Raw genomic sequence first — 16672 nt, forward strand, 5'->3', positions numbered from 1 at the left:
TAACAGGCCAATATAGGCGAAATACCGAATTTGTCGTACAAGGACGAGACGAAGCTCATTTTAAGCCGCTCGATGCAAAGAACAAAACTCGGTAATCCATGCGGGCCCGAAAACCATGTTTTAAGGCCCACAAACCAACCGTTATGGAGATATTGTGAGCACACTACCCCTGCTCCAGGAATCGGATAAAAGAAATGAACTGCCGTAACCATGGCAACGTAAGCTCCAGGATTCTAGAGCAGCGAGACGTTTGGGCATAGCTGCCAACCAAAATTGGTACACATTTGACTTAATATCTGGGAAAAAATATACTTTTGTGTAAGACACTCATAAGACTCCTTTGGGCGGGGATGTAAAGGGAGTTAAGTATAAAAATAATATGTCATTCTTCATTTGTATGTATGTATTACATCTCGTCCTAAACCACTGGAGCGACTTCAACCAAATTTAGTACACTGATGACTTAGTATCAGGAGACAAACCGCGTGAGGGTAAGACACCCCTATAACCCTTACGGATATGGGGCGAGGGGGTAAGGTATTAAAATAATCTAGAATAGTATCGAATCCATAGTTTTTGTGGTCGCTGAAATGAATAGTGACACTTCGAATTTTGTAAAGTTCATGTTCAGCCCCCTTTGGGGTGGGTGTGAGGGGGGAGTGAGATATAAAAATAATCGAAAATTGTTTCGAATCTACAGTTTTAGGGACACTGAGATGAATGGTGACAATCCAGATTTTTCATATCTTAGGGGAAGGGGCGACGGGGGCGGCGAGAAGGGGACAGTCTCATTGACAGTTGAAATACTGTACATCGTATCCATAGTGCGATGGCTAAATACATAAAGTTATCACTTATTAATTTTTGACAGGATCGAATACTTCCCAGGACAAAGTTTTACCTGAAAATTAAAAATCTAAAAACTTGAAATCAAACACATCTAAATAATTCTAAAATTACATAATAGATCGTAACATATCAATCTACAAGTCAAGAACGAATTATATAAAAATTCACTTCACACATAATTAATTGGTAATACAAATCTTCAAGGTAAATATTCAGAAACTATACGGGCAACGCCGGGTACCAGAGCTAGATTTATATATAGGGACGGACTATTCTGCGCATCGAGACTTGGTCAAAATAGTGAGATTATACTCCTAGTGTATTGATGTAGATTAGAAAATATGTATTTTTTTTTAGATATAGTTCCACCTTTTATTATGCGGATTATGTGAATTTGCCATCGGTCTTGATTTCGATTTTGAACCTACTTTTACTTACCTGAGTACTGTATTGGTGTTTTACGAAGTGGCCGTATTGAAACAATTGCCTGTGTACTTTCGAAGAGAAGAAAATACATGTTAAAACGTAAATAAATAACAAATAAATTAATTGATTAAATAAATCAGGCAATGATTAAAGATAAGAGAAACTGGATGCATCGAGGAAGAAGACTGTTAAATGTTTCGTACTTTAGAGACTCGTGTTATCTGGTCTCATAAATCGAATAATATTGAACGTATTATGTACAGCGATACAGTGCAGATAAATTATGGATTTTAATCGACAGTGTAGATTTTGTCTGTTTGTCCTTTTGTATATTGGATGGTGCACATTAATTTAAGGATGCCTTAGTACAATAGTGAACAGTATTTTGAGAATACGAAAATCTGACACCAAAAGATATTTAGCAAGTATTATATCTGATTATATCACCACAATTTTCAGTTCTTAACAAATTCCAACGGAAGAGGTTGTGAATGAAATGTCACTTAAACAATGATGATGATGTAGTGTTACGTTCATGCTGTGCGAAAGCCGTTCATTTTAAAGAATACTAGCTCAAAATATATGAACTACAAATGAGCTCGTATTTTCCTTGAGAAAATACTTCTTGTTTTCCAAGCCATTCTTCTTCCCATAGGACACATTATAAAGAGATAATGGAGAGACCAGCTTTTCTCCACTCTCATAATAGTCCTTTTTATAAGAAGAGGAACAACAAGGAATCGCTGAATCAATATTCAGTTTTACAGCCGTGAAGACTTGAGGGAGATGGATGTACGCCCGAAAGAAAGGAACTGCTTAAGTCAGGAGATTCTTGGAATGTGAATTACAATGTTAGATCCGCCAGCTGGAATGGAATGAGTACCGCAGCGCTAATGCAATAAATTACTCAGAATTAATTCCATAATTAAATTAGAGGAACTATGGCTGCCTGAGCAAAAAAAGGAATTAGAATCTTTGTTGCCTTGACTCGACAAGTTTGCTCTGTGGAACGAATTAATTTTGTGAGGGTTTCCGTCCTAAGGCATCTTGAACATTTCCGGGTTAAATTCAACGTATCCGAAAAGAAAAACAGCAATTATGTGCAAGAAATCTTCATAATCAAATTACTTGTAGTTAAGGAAGAGGTATTATGTACTGGATAAGTTAGTTAGTATCCACGAAATACTTCAAACGGGTAAGGTTGTCTAACTTTCAAAGATATATCTAAATAACTGTCGGAGAATATGTACTGTAGCACTTAATTATGTATTATGACGGTTTGTTAGTTGGAATAAGTTTGGTACTTTATGAAAACGAACAAAACCAGTGACATGTGATGACGATGATTGCGATGGTCGGATGGTCTGTCGCCCAGGTTGATGGTCAACATTGATTCTGGGGGTGGGGGTGGGGTGACATATCTGTTCGTTGTTTCCATCAGTTATATTCGAGAGATCGTGGGTTCGAACCCCACTGTCGGCAGCCCTGAAGATGGTTTTCCGTGGTTTGCCCATTTTCTCACCATGCAAATGCTGGGGCTGTACCTTAATTAAGGCCATGACCGCTTCCTTCCCACTGCTAGCCCCTTTCCATTTTCCAAAAAATAAAAATACTGGTTGCTTGTGTGTGCAATGGTTGCGGCGAATGGATTGTTATCCGTGTCTGGGCTGGGAATCCTGTTCGTTGTCATCGTTCGTTCATATTTAGGTAGATGTTTGATTTCCTAAAACTAACAATACTAGTTGCACGTGATCGTTATGATTGCAGTGGGACCGAGCTCGATAGCTGCAGTCGCTTAAGTGCGGGCAGTATCCAGTATTCGAGAGATCGTGGGTTCGAACCCCACTGTCGGCAGCTCTGAAGATGGTTTTCCGTGGTTTCCCATTTTCACACCATGCAAATGCAGGGGCTGTACCTTAATTAAGGCCATGGCCGCTTCCTTCCCACTCCTAGCCCCTTCCTGCCTCATCGTCGCCATAAGACCTATCTGTGTCGGTGCGACGTAAAGCAAATAAAAAAAACAAAAGAAATTGCAGTGGACGGGCGCTCTCTCCCACGACTGGTGGTCATCCGTGTCTGGCAGAGAAGTGTATTCATTCAATTGTGGTCAACTATTTACGGAAATATCACGATAGGTATGTTTCTCGTGTTTGATGTTCTTGTTTCCAATTATCACGTCCCAGAGTATGATAACAGAGTTTGACACGATTCTACTATGCATTTGTTTACAAACAATGTTGAAGTTAAACAGAATTATGTCCCAACTACCTGTGGGCCTGTCATTATATCATTGTGGCATTGTAACTGGATTATCAGCAAGATAGTCCCTTTTCGAATACTGGACAATGCATGAATGATTTTTGAAATAACATGCCACGGCCACTGGTTCAGATTTCCCGTAACACTGGAGATACCGTGGCTTTGATCACCGTATTAACAGCCGCATGAAACCACAAGATTGCTTTCTTTCTTGTAGTTCTTGATTTTAGACACTGGGTCCCGATGGATTTGTCGTGAAACATCCGAGCATTTAAGATACGTTTGGAAACAATATTTGTGTCCCGTTCCACTGAAAGGGACTTAAGGCTGGATTTTTAATTTTTGAGTTTTTGTGGTTAGAAAATTTCCATAAGATACCGACCATTTAAAAAACAGTTCATGCTTCAGAAGATGTTAATTTCCTATTAGGAAATCTTTAAGGAAAGCTCACTTATAGCTTTCAGTACTTTTCTTACCAATTGCACAAATTTTTCATGACATCGAGTGAGGAAGACTCGAAAAGCTGTTCAACTCAGTTTTTTAAGAAGGCCCATACGTTGTGCTAGAATTCCAAACATACCAATACAATTGTTTTCACCCAATGCCGACTTTAAATAAAGTTCTTACTGAGGAATTTTATCTTATAGTATCTTATACAAGAGTTCGATTCATGGCACTAAATACAAACACACACAAATTTACTGTTTAGTTTATAGAAGCTTTCCGTGTTTATTGTTGCTCAAGTTTCACCCAGTACTGCTTCCACAACACTTACGCCCTCGCACCTGACTTACATTCCATTATGCACTCACCTTGAAGTAACTGAGTTGGCGGCGCCACTAGGCGTCGCTTAGCTGTGAGCTTAGATTAGGGAGAGGGTGGGTTCAAGTCCCTTCGGCAGCCCTGAAGATGGTTTACAGTGGTTTATCGTTTTCACTCTTCTCGATCTGTACCTTAATTAGGGCCACGTCCGCTACCTTCTCATTACTATGACTTTCCCTTTCTTGCATCGCCGAAAGTCTTCGATGTTTTAGTACGACGTTGAACCACTAGTATCTTCAACTTCTCTTCCCTTAATCACTAACGTATTCGTACTGAACTTAGATTTTAAAAAGCACAATTAAGGAATAATGCATATGGTAATAATAAGTGCAATTTATGGTCACAAAACATGCCACAACACGGACAAAATGTTGTTATGACTGCAAGCCAACAAACAGCTGGCTACCTCGCGAACAGCACCGAGACTCCCACATTATTGTCAACTAATTCGATAGATTTCCATGGCAACTCATGGCCGCGTGAACGTTGCGAACCACTGACTTCAGGGTTAATGATCCTAATCATTAGGATTTAGTGTCAGCGAGGTAGATGTTCATAAGAACTTCTATGGTGGATCCCACTCGGCCAGAGCTTTACAGCTGTGGCTGATTTATCAACCACTAGTCACTTCGGATAGAGTAAGATAATTAATTATATTAATTTTACGTTCCACTAACTAGAGTTGAAGTTCTTCCTGAGACGCTGAGGTGCCGGAATTTTATCCCGAAAGAGTTCTTTTAACTGCCAGTAAATTTATCGACGCGAGGCTGACGTATTCGAGCACCTTTAAATACCATCGGATTGAGCCATAATCGAACCTGCCTAGTTGAGGGTCAGAAAATCATCGCCCTTAATCTTCTGAGCCGCTCAGTCCGGCGAATACAGTAGGAAGACGTCAGTAACTCTGATATAAGAATAATGGAATTTATTGGAAACGTTGACTGATATTACATAACATACATGGCATAAGAATGTCAATAGATATCTAGATGTTATATATGACTTTTTGACATAAGTAGTGATCTGATCATAGCCTCGAAAATTTCAGCTTTTCTTGATAAAGAACCATAAGAAAATTTCTCACTTACCTGGGTAGACATTCGAATTAAAATCACCGTGTGATATGGTACTATCGATGTCAAACAGCTACCAAGAATGGAAGGGTCATTTAAGAAATTATAAGACGAATGAAAAGCATGCAGATGAAAGTCTCCGGATGTATCTCCATAAAATCTAGACCGAACAAGGACAAGAATTTATTTGAAGTCAGGCGACAAGATTTTTTTGGGGTGGCGGTGGTAATTCCGGTTTCTAGCGGAAGTAAAACTCTTAATATTATTCACGAGAAAATGGAAGGAGAAGAAGAAGAATGAATTTATCGAAAAAATAAAGAGAAGGCCCCTAGAATGTACGATAATGGGAAAGATCTTAGGATCCATTACAAGAAAGAAACATGGAATCTCAGAAAATGTAAAGTAGTGCATAACAAGGTGGGCAAGGTAAATTACGTCATCAGAACAAGGAGGCTAAATTTCTTCGGTCACGTATTCCGTATGCCTGATAGCAGACTGACTAAACAGATCCTAACACAATTCTGGAATCACAAACGGTAGCTGACGAATTGAGGCTGAACGGGATAAATGAAAAAGGTGGCCAAAGCAAAAAGAATCCAGGATTAGAGGGTATCTGAAAATGAGCTCAAACGAGCAAAACGACTTCTGTGATCAAAGAACAGATTAAACGCTTACATGAAGAGCATGTGGGATCGGATACCTAAATATGGTTGGAAACCTAAATAAAAGTGATCCAGTGAGGCCGTAGTGATGTTTATAAAAAAGGAGAAGGGCCAAAACGCTCATGTGAATGAAAGACACCCTAGACAGCGCGTACGTATTACCTTCGGGGTCAGAAGATAACAAGATCTAAGCAAGGGAGGTCGGATAGTAGGGATGAAGTTATGAAAGCTGATATAAGCATAAGCATAAGTATAAGTATAAGTATAAGTATAAGTATAAGTATAAGTATAAGTATAAGTATAAGTATAAGTATAAGTATAAGTATAAGTATAAGTATTGTCCCTTTTTCCGGGGTCACTCAGTCGGCGGAGCGAGAGTCCCAAAAGGGTGGACCGTTCGCAGGGCCAACTTTACTATTTCGAGACCGACCTTCAGAAAATTTATTTTTGCAGGGCCATAAGTGACTGGATAGGTGACATAACGTGGAATAAAAATCAGAACAAAATAACAACACTATTTATTAAGATATAAAAAAAGAACCCAGTCTGGACAATGCAGAAAAAAGATATAATATATATTCTTTTTAACATAATTCAAATCAATTGTTTCTCAACAAAAATGAACGTAAGTCCTTGGCATGCTTAGAGGTTCCATTTGATTCAGTTACATCTTCAATGAAACTCCACCCGAAGTCATACTCTGCAACATTTGACCAATCACAAAATTAGTGATGATGTCGTTATGAACAAGAACAAATTGCTACATTAAACATGAAATTACCGTATTCCCTCATTTCATTTATCTTTATAAATTATTATTCCTCATCATAAGAGCTTGGGTAGCTTCCCTTTAATTAATTCTTTCCAATTTATAACGTCTTTCATTAGAAAATATTAGTTATTACTTTCTTTCTAGAAGTTTCCTTTATCATGCTTTAAAAGTTTTCGTACCATTTTATAACAGAACTATTCTTCTCATACTCTGAAAATCTACTTGCGAAATATTTGGAAATCTCAAAACATTTACGTAAAAAAAAATACTTCGGCAAATTTCTTTACAAATTCACTTGGAAATTATCTTTACAGATTTCATTTTTGGCACCTTTTGGAAATGCATTGCAAAATTCTGTAACAATTTTGAAATTATTTTATAAATTATTTTTGGCACATTTTTGGAAATCCTTTTATAAATTACATTGACACATTTTTGAAAAATTCTTTACAAATTACTGTAGCACATTTTTGGAAATTCTTTGGCGTATTTCCCCTCTCTCACAGATTTCGCTCGACTGTATTCCTTTATACATCACATGAAACAATTTCTCACTGACTAATCCACGGTAGATAGATAGAGCATCACGTAGCACCACGCGTAATCAACAATAACATCATTGGATAATAAATCACACAAAATCACTAAAGGAATAAACATTCATAGAAATACAGGGATAAACTGTCGCGCAATAACATTGTCTCCCCAACTGTCTATCAGCAGATTTTATCACACTGTCAGAAATATTATATTTTATTATTATTTATTCATTTATTTATTATTATGTCTCCCTTTAGAATTTTGGTTGAAGACCCTCACAGTATTACCCGATCATAGAAAGGATTCACCATGACTAGTGTTAGACGACAAAATAGGACGAGTAAAAGAATAATGTCAAAGAAATGATCATCATCACCATCGGTTAAAGAACTTCGAAGAACGCACTCATAACCCTCAGGGAAAAGGAAATAATAATAATCGAGTCTTACATCACACAATACCAGTTGTTGAGCGAAGGAGAAAACTATTATTTTTCCCTAAACACTATTTTATCACCATAAATCACTATAATCATCACGACTGACATGCACCCTAGTGGTCCCATATCGTCAATTATCATCATAAAAATCCATCATCACAATAATCGCTCATTTTTTTTATCCTCAACAACCACTCAAAATTTCCGACTCTTCATTATCATTATAATAATTATTATTATTTCCCCGATCATTGCTCCTAGAAGCGTCTTCTCGATGAGTTGCCTACTGATCACAGCAATCACCATCCCTTCTAAGATCAATCCTTTTTCACAAACCAGTTGTTCATTTAAAACTTCGATTTAATTGTAATTTTAATCCTATATATTTAATTTCATCCTCGTCGTCATGATAATTAGGAAGTCACATTTTATTCTTATTATTATTATTACCATGATTATTATTAGGCGTCATACCCTCATAATTTTTTTGAAGACCTTAATTGTTCGTGACCTTGTGAAATTTGCTAGCAACAGGGGTTATTCATCACTGAACCAAATAACAATATTCAAAGAGAATGCAAAAGAAGAAAAAAAATTAAACTGATGAATCAATGAATCCATGACTACTCTACCATCACCACCACTTAAATACAGACATTTCTAAAGAAACTACTTTTCATTAAATAAGAATACAATCTAACTAGCCATCTACTGAAAGAGAAGAAATGTGACAAAAGTACTTATTGTTCCGATGTAAATCTCCGGCGTCTGGACGTATCTATAGATGTCGGTTCCTCATCTTCACTATGGTGGTTTGTAGGCGAACAAATTCATCGTGCTGGCGTGCACACGTTGGCTTAATACATCATGACCCTGGCAAAATACAATATCGCCGCATCATTCCAGCAATGTTTCAGAAAATTCCAGGATTTCCTTCTGGTTCGCTCCATGATGACGGCTGGTCTTCGCCGATAGCTGAAACTGAAATTGTGTATTAAAAATGGGATCCACACTTGTTGTATATCACTAGATTGTTTTACGGCATTTAACTGGCGCGATGATGTACGCTTAGGTTCAGTCCTACCAAAAGCTTCGAATTTCGAGCACATTTACCAGTCTACAGTACATCTTTGAGCTGACGGAACATTATATTACTGGTAAAACGGTGTTCATAGGCGAAGTTCATTCTCGAATGTTCTGTTTAGATGGTCATCCTCCCTTGTAGTTCTTACTGGAACATTCTACAAGTTTCTACCGCAACACTCGGCGTAATGAGCGCACTGACTGTCCGTGGTTTAGAAAGTTCCACCCGGGAAAATGTGCGGCAGTAATAATATCGCACTATACTGAATTGAGTTTACGAAAGGTTGAATTAGCACTCATTAATAACAGTCGTCGTGCAATACAAGAAATAGACAGTTAATACCACTGTTTGCTAACTCTTCTGGAGAACGCTGTTCGCGGTCCTTCCTGTCACTATAAGAACTTTCGTCTTCTCTCTAGAGGCTAAAAACTGTTCGACGTTCTCCTAAAGACTGTACTGTACTGTTCGACTTTTTTCTAGAGACTTGGCTTCGACTTCTTTCTAGAAAGATCCTCCGACCACCCAACACCTTCATTAATTTTCATTGGCTGTCGACTATCTTGCAACGTGATTCGCCCTTCAAACTTGCAAGTGGATTTCTCTGGTTTGTCGCTCCCCTCTTGGCTAAGGTGACGTAAGCTCGTGACGTGGCGACCTTCACCGGCCTGTTGACCCAGTTCTCACTCGTCCGCAGCGGAACGGCACGGTAATCAGCTGATACTCGCTCACTAGTAAACCAATATTTCATTACAAAATTTCGCCAACCTCCCAAAATTTAATAAAGCACCATTTGGACGGGCACAGTATAAGTATTGGCAAATTCAGGTAGAGGAACTATGGTTCCCAATCCACGCTCCTAAGCTGAGAACCACGCAGCCCCGTTTTAGTCGCCGACACGCAGGGGTTACCATGGATGTATTCTACCATCCAATGGGGTAATTTTTAAGATGAATCTAGCACAAGGACCCAGAAATGTATCAGATTCACCTGTGTTGGTCACGTTGTTGTTGGGTCATCCATCCATAAACATGTTTGATGCAGTGTGCCATGCTACCCTGTCCAGTGTAAAACTTTTAATTTCTACGAAGATACTGCATCCAATCTCCTCAACGCTATTTTATTTCATATCTTGTTAGACCCCTACCCACCATAGTTCCCCCAATAACTAATAGAACAATATTCGATGTCTCAGATGTATCCTATTAACATCCCCTCTCTGAGATTATTTTTTAAATAATTCTCCTCTCAGTAACAAGATTCACTAAACCTTCATCAGTGATTCAGTCAACACATCTCACATTCATTATTTCTCTGCAGCATCACATTTCAAGAGTTTCTATTCTATCTCTTTCTGCACCAGTTATTGTCAACGATTCTCTTTCAAACAAAGCCACTCTCAACGCATTTATAAACGTTATCCTAATGTGCATGTGTATTTGAAGTGAGCAAATTTATTTTATTAAGAAAGATCTTCCCTGTTTTTGCCAGTCAACATTTTATGTTCTCTTAATTTCATCCTTCGTTTCTTATTTTACTACCAAATAACAATATCAACTATTTCCTTTGAAGCATTAGTCCGGCTCCATGCCTAAATGGTAAGCGCGCTGACCTTTTGTCATAGGGGACGGTTTCTGGCAGGGTCGGGAATTTTAACCATCGTTAGTTAATTTCGCTGGCACGGGGACTGGGTGTATGTGTCATGTTCATCATTTCATCCTCATCATTACGCACAGGTCGCCTACGGGAGTCAGATCAAAAGACCTGCACCTGATGAGCAGAACATGTTCTCGGACACTCCCGGCTCCTAAAGAAATACCAAACCCAAACTGCATGGCACTACAGCCCTTGAAGGGCCTTGGCCTACCAAGCGACCGCTGCTCAGCCCGAAGGCCTGCAGATTACGAGGTGTCGTGGGGTCAGCACGATGAATCGTCTCGGCCGTTATTCTTGGCTTTCTAGACCGGGGCCGCTATATCACCGTCAGATAGCTCCTCAATTCTAATAAAGTAGGCTGTGTTGAACTCGAACTAGCCCTCAGGTCCAGGTAAAAATCCCTGACCTGGCCGGGAATCGAACCCGGGGCCTCCGGGCAAGAGGCAGGCACGCTACCCCTACACCACGGGGCCAGCACTAAAAGCCATATGCCATTTAATGTTGTTTTGAAACATGTTCTAATCTAATATTTCCTGCAACATAACGTTATTCGCCTACTTCCCACTGCATCTGCCAACTTAATAGATTGCATTTCAATACATTTAATTGTTATTCATTTTTTAACTCCTTCTCCAAGATCGTGTCTACACCATTCAGCAATTACTCCAGGTCACCTCCAGAGTTCATACTGTCAACTCTAACCTTCACGTTTGGATCAGTCTACATGGAATGCAGTGTGCATTAAGTAGTACTCGGAGGCCCCGGGTTCGATTCCCGGCCAGGTCAGGGATTTTTAGCTGGATCTGAGGGCTGGTTCGAGGTCCACTCAACCTACGTGATTAGAATTGAGGAGCTATCTGACGGTGAGATAGCGGCCCCTGTCTAGAAAGCCAAGAATAACGGCCGAGAGGATTCGTCGTGCTGACCACACGACACCTCGTAATCTGCAGGCCTTCGGGCTGAGCAGCGGTCGCTTGGTAGGCCAAGGCCCTTCAAGGGAAAACCGGTGGCTACATATTTAGCCACTAACCTATAAGGCGTTAAGCGAGGGAGGCATAGATTATAAGCCGCTTCATTTTATCGTCGGCATTCATTCACCAGGTAGCATTGAGATCGTCATTGTACGTTTCTACTCCTTTGCCTCTATGTTAAAGATGGCACCAACGCTCAAAAGATCTCTGACGAAGGTCATTCTTCAAGCTGTGGCGAGACGTGGACAGACGTTCTTCATCAAAGGGGAAATGTAGCTGTTGAAATGTGTGTTGATTTTCAGCAAGCTTCAAAATATATTAATTTACTGGAAACTGTCAGGTAATAAAGATAAGCAATAATAACTCAACTGTAAAGAAAGTTCATGTTTCATTAACCTAATGTTTGTCAAGTTATTTAAATTTTAATTCCACGGTTCTTCCAAGTAGAATATTACAATATAATGACCCCAGTTGTAATTTTAGGCGCAGATCAAACAAACATTTAATTGGAGGGGCGTTGTAAGGATTCACTCTGTAATTACTCCTTTCATTGTTCTAATATAAACCATGAATTTCGTCTGCTCTTGATGCTGCAGAACTTCGAAAGCATCTTTATAATAACGTATTTGATTAAATATTCGCCAGTGGCATGCGAGAAAGATGCTCTCAAATATACTCATCTTATTTATCGTAGTAGAAGTTTCAGCAACTAATTAACTACTATTATGAGAAGCCTTTCATTTTAGCAAACAGAAACCCTCCTCGTGTACTTTTTATGCCTCCAGGGGTGGTAGGAATACGTTATCATTCTAAGTTCCATCAAAGACGATTGTGAAAGCTATAACGTTATTAATACGTACTCACCCAACTCGTTTGACACCAAGTACGCCGCCTGATACAGAAAGTGAGCAGAATCTTCGTCAAAAGAAAGAGTCTCAAGACCCTGCTGTTGTATTCCCTAATAAAATAGATTTTTATTCTGTTACTTTTAAGCAGTCTGCAAGACTTTCCCGAAATAAACAGGATGCTTAATGATGAGTTGCCATTATCACGGAAATTTCGATACGGTAATGTTGTATTTACAATTTGGTAATAAGTAATTGCAAAGCCCAATCTACTACACAATAAAATACAATTAAAGAATCAATAAAATCCACCTTACGCCAGTCGGAAGCTGCTAAGTACAAAGCATACCAATGAAAACAAGGATACAGAAATGAAAGGCATTTACATTTAAATAAAATGACAATTAAAAATAATAGTTTTCTAAACATAAAAAACACTTTCCTACTGAAAGTCAAACAATTTTTTTTTTCACAATTCGATGTGATCCTTTCAGAGCACATATATCCACTCGAATGATGAATGGAGTGTCTGACTGCTTGCAGAATTACTCAAATATACTAGGAATTGTTCGTTTCTAAAAGAACATTATCAGATTCCATCAAATCGTTTTATGTCATATATATTTAACTTCAATGTAGTTTATTATGTGTAAATTTTCCTTATTCAGAATGAGTGCAAATGCAAAATATTTGGAGTTAATTTTTGCAGGTCAACGTCTTCATAAATTTTAGAATATGTTCTGAACATACAATAGCGTGCAAACTTAGGCCAAATTCGAACACAGTAATATCTAAGACTATTAATAACATGTTGGCAGAGTCACGTTTTCCCGCTAAATATTGTTGTCGTTCTCAAGCTAATTTCATTGTAGATATATAGCGGCATAATTATAATTAAAAATACATCGAAATATTGAAATATCTTTGTGGCAATGGTCACTTAAAGTAGTGTGATAATAAACTAATGTTAAAACATAATTACCCAACAACATCACCAACTATAACAAGAAATTCCAAGGGAAGAAAATATTGCAAGAAATACTACTAGTTTAACATTCTAAATCGGGCATCATCATATACAAATTCATACACAATTTAAGTATTTCCAGTGCTTAATACTACGGCTTACAATACTATCGGTTGAGCAATACAACGCCTTAAAAACCCATGGCACTACAGTTCTTGAAGGACCTTGGCCTACCAAGCGACCGCTGCTGAGCCCAAAGGCCTGCAGATTGCTAGGTGTCGAGTGGTCAGCACGACGAATCCTCTCGGCCGTTATTCTTGGCTTTATAGACCGGGGCCGCTATCTCACCGTCAGATAGCTCCTCAAATCTAATTACGTAGGCCAAGGCGGGGTGGACCTCGAACCAGCACTCAGGTCCAGGTAAAACTCCCTGACCTGGCCGGAACTCGAACCCGGGGCCTCAGAGTAAGAGGCAGGCACGCTACCCCTAAACCACGGGGCCGGCTATATAATGTCTTACTACTAGCTTAACATTACAGCACCGTCACATACAAATTCACACTTGCCTTAGGTATTTCAAAATTGTACATTATGACTTACAATGGATTGCGACGTCCAATTACTATCTATCTGTCATCTTAGCATTGCAAATACAGCACGGTAATATATTAATTCACACACATCTTATGTAATTCTGATGCCGTAGTACTATAACTTACAGTGGGTAGAGCGTTGCATTAAAATATGACACAATTTGCAAGTTATTAACATTGATGGGCATTATAATCATTTGAATCCGGGTAAATGTTATGTCTTCAGCATTGTACTGGAAATTTATAATGGATACCACCCCACGGAAACGTTGAAACATTGTGACATTAAATTGGCATATCTCTATGTCATAAAAACAAATTGCTTCACAATGTGGTGTTGGTATGGCTACGATGTATTCATGGAAGGCTGATGGCAAAAATGAGTGCTATCGGACTGGAAAAAAAAAGAGTGACTGAATGGGTGGCTACATTTATAGAAAATAGAACTCGGGGAATTAGAGTAGGCGAAGCTTTATCTGTCCCTGTAATAATTAAGAGGGGAATTCCTCAAGGCAGTATTTTTTATTTTTTTTGTTATTTGCTTTACGTCGCACCGACACAGATAGGTCTTATGGCGACGATGGGAGAGGAAGGGGCTAGGAGTGGGAAGGAAGCGGCCGTGGCCTTAATTAAGGTACAGCCCCAGCATTTGCCTGGTGTGAAAATGGGAAACCACGGAAAACCATCATCAGGGCTGCCGACAGTGGGGTTCGAACCCACGATCTCCCGAATACTGGATACTGGCCACACTTAAGCGACTGCAGCTATCGAGCTCGGTGCAGTATTATTGGACCGTTATGTTTTCTTATATATATCAATGATATGAGTAAAGAAGTGGAATCGGAGATAAGGTTGTTTGCAGATGATGTTATTCCGTACAGAGTAATAAATAAGTTACAAGATTGTGAGTGGATGCAGGGTGACCTCGATAGTGTTGTGAGGTGGACGGTGGGCAATGGTATGATGATAAACGGGGATAAAAGTCAGGGTGTGAGTTTCACAAATAGGAAAAGTCCTCTCAGTTTTAATTACTGCGTTGATGGGGTGAAAGTTCCTTTTGTGGATTACTGTAAGTACCTAGGTGTTAATATAAGAAAAGGCCTTCATTGGAGTAATCACATAAACATGATTGTTAATAAAAGGTACAGATCTCTCTGCACATGGTCATGAGGGTATTTATGGATTGTAGTAAGGATGTAATGGAGAGGGCATTTAAGTCTCTGGTAAGACCTCAACTACAGTATGGTTCCAGTGTATGGGACCCTCACCAGGATTATTTGATTCAAGAACTGGAAAAAAAAAGAAAACCAGCTCGTTTTGTTCTGGGTGATTTCCTACAAAAGAGGAGCGTTACAAAAATGTTGCAAAGTTTGGGCTGGGAAGACTTGGGAGAAAGGAGACGAGCTGCTCGATTAAGTGATATGTTCCTAGCTGTCAGTGGAGAGATGGCGTGGGAGGACATCAGTAGACGAATAAGTTTGAGTGGTGTCTTTAGGAAAAATCACAATATAAAGATAAAGTTGGAATTCAAGAGGACAAATTGGGGCAAATATTCGTTTATAGGAAGGGGAGTTGGGGACTGGAATAACTTACGAAGGGAAATGTTCAATAACTTTCCAATTTCTTTGTGATCATTTAAGAAAAGTCTAGGAAAACAACAGATACGGAAACTGCCACCTGGGCGACTGCCCTAAATGCAGGTCAGTAGTGATTGATAGTGATTTATTTGAGATTATACTCAGTACTTTTTATCGCTGAAAAAAGGAAAATGTGGTCAGAAACACAAGACTAAACTGAATGAATTTTAAAATAAATCCCAGGCTCTCAGCTGTTGAACTATACAGAGATTTAAGTAAGAATTGGTGAAAACTTCACATTACATATTTCGCCACACACTGTTGGGGGCTAGAATAAGGGTGCACAGGCCACTAGAGAAGCAGCTTCTGATGAACATTACGCACGGAAAGCGATTGATAAGGGCTAGACTACATAAATACTAGACTGGAAGATTGCATGAAAGTTCTGTTTTCAGATGAAAGCCATTTGAAAGTTTGTGGCCAGCATGCTCCTAAAGAAACATCAGAGAAAACATCACTAGCCCATATTCAAACACCCCATAACATCATCTAAAAGTGATTTCGTGGATATGTTTTTCATACAAGGGTCCAGGTCCAGAATTTCTCATTAAGGGTGTGATAAACCAGAAGATAAAAATCCGTCGAAGGAGGTTAGTACCCCTCTCCAGATGATGAAAGTGTTTTTCAGGGAGATCTTGCACCATGCCGCTCATCCAGAAACGTCAACAAATTCTTTGAATATAAATACATTGATGCGCTCCCTTGGCCCAATAACTCACCCTATATCAACCCCTAATCGAAAATGCATGGGGCATATAAGAGAAAAGAATGCCAAAACATGACAGATCAACGAATGTGAGATTGATATGTGCACTCTTCAGGGTGTGGTACCACGATGAAAAGATCCAGAATATGTGCGAAAAATTGGTGGAAAATATGCCAAAAATGTCGATGCTGTGTGAAGAGCAAGAGAGCTCACATAAGGTATAAAGTTATAACTTTCTATAATTGCAGAACTGATTTCCAGTGGTTTTTACCACATGTGTTATTAAAACACTTATCTGTAGCTTGTTCAGATTAATTTGAGCGCTGCTGTATCTTACCGCACTCCGTCTACTGTATGTCCGCTTCTCTTAGCTG

This window comes from Anabrus simplex, chromosome 3 (assembly GCF_040414725.1).
Source record: "Anabrus simplex isolate iqAnaSimp1 chromosome 3, ASM4041472v1, whole genome shotgun sequence".
NCBI lineage: Eukaryota > Metazoa > Arthropoda > Insecta > Orthoptera > Tettigoniidae > Anabrus > Anabrus simplex.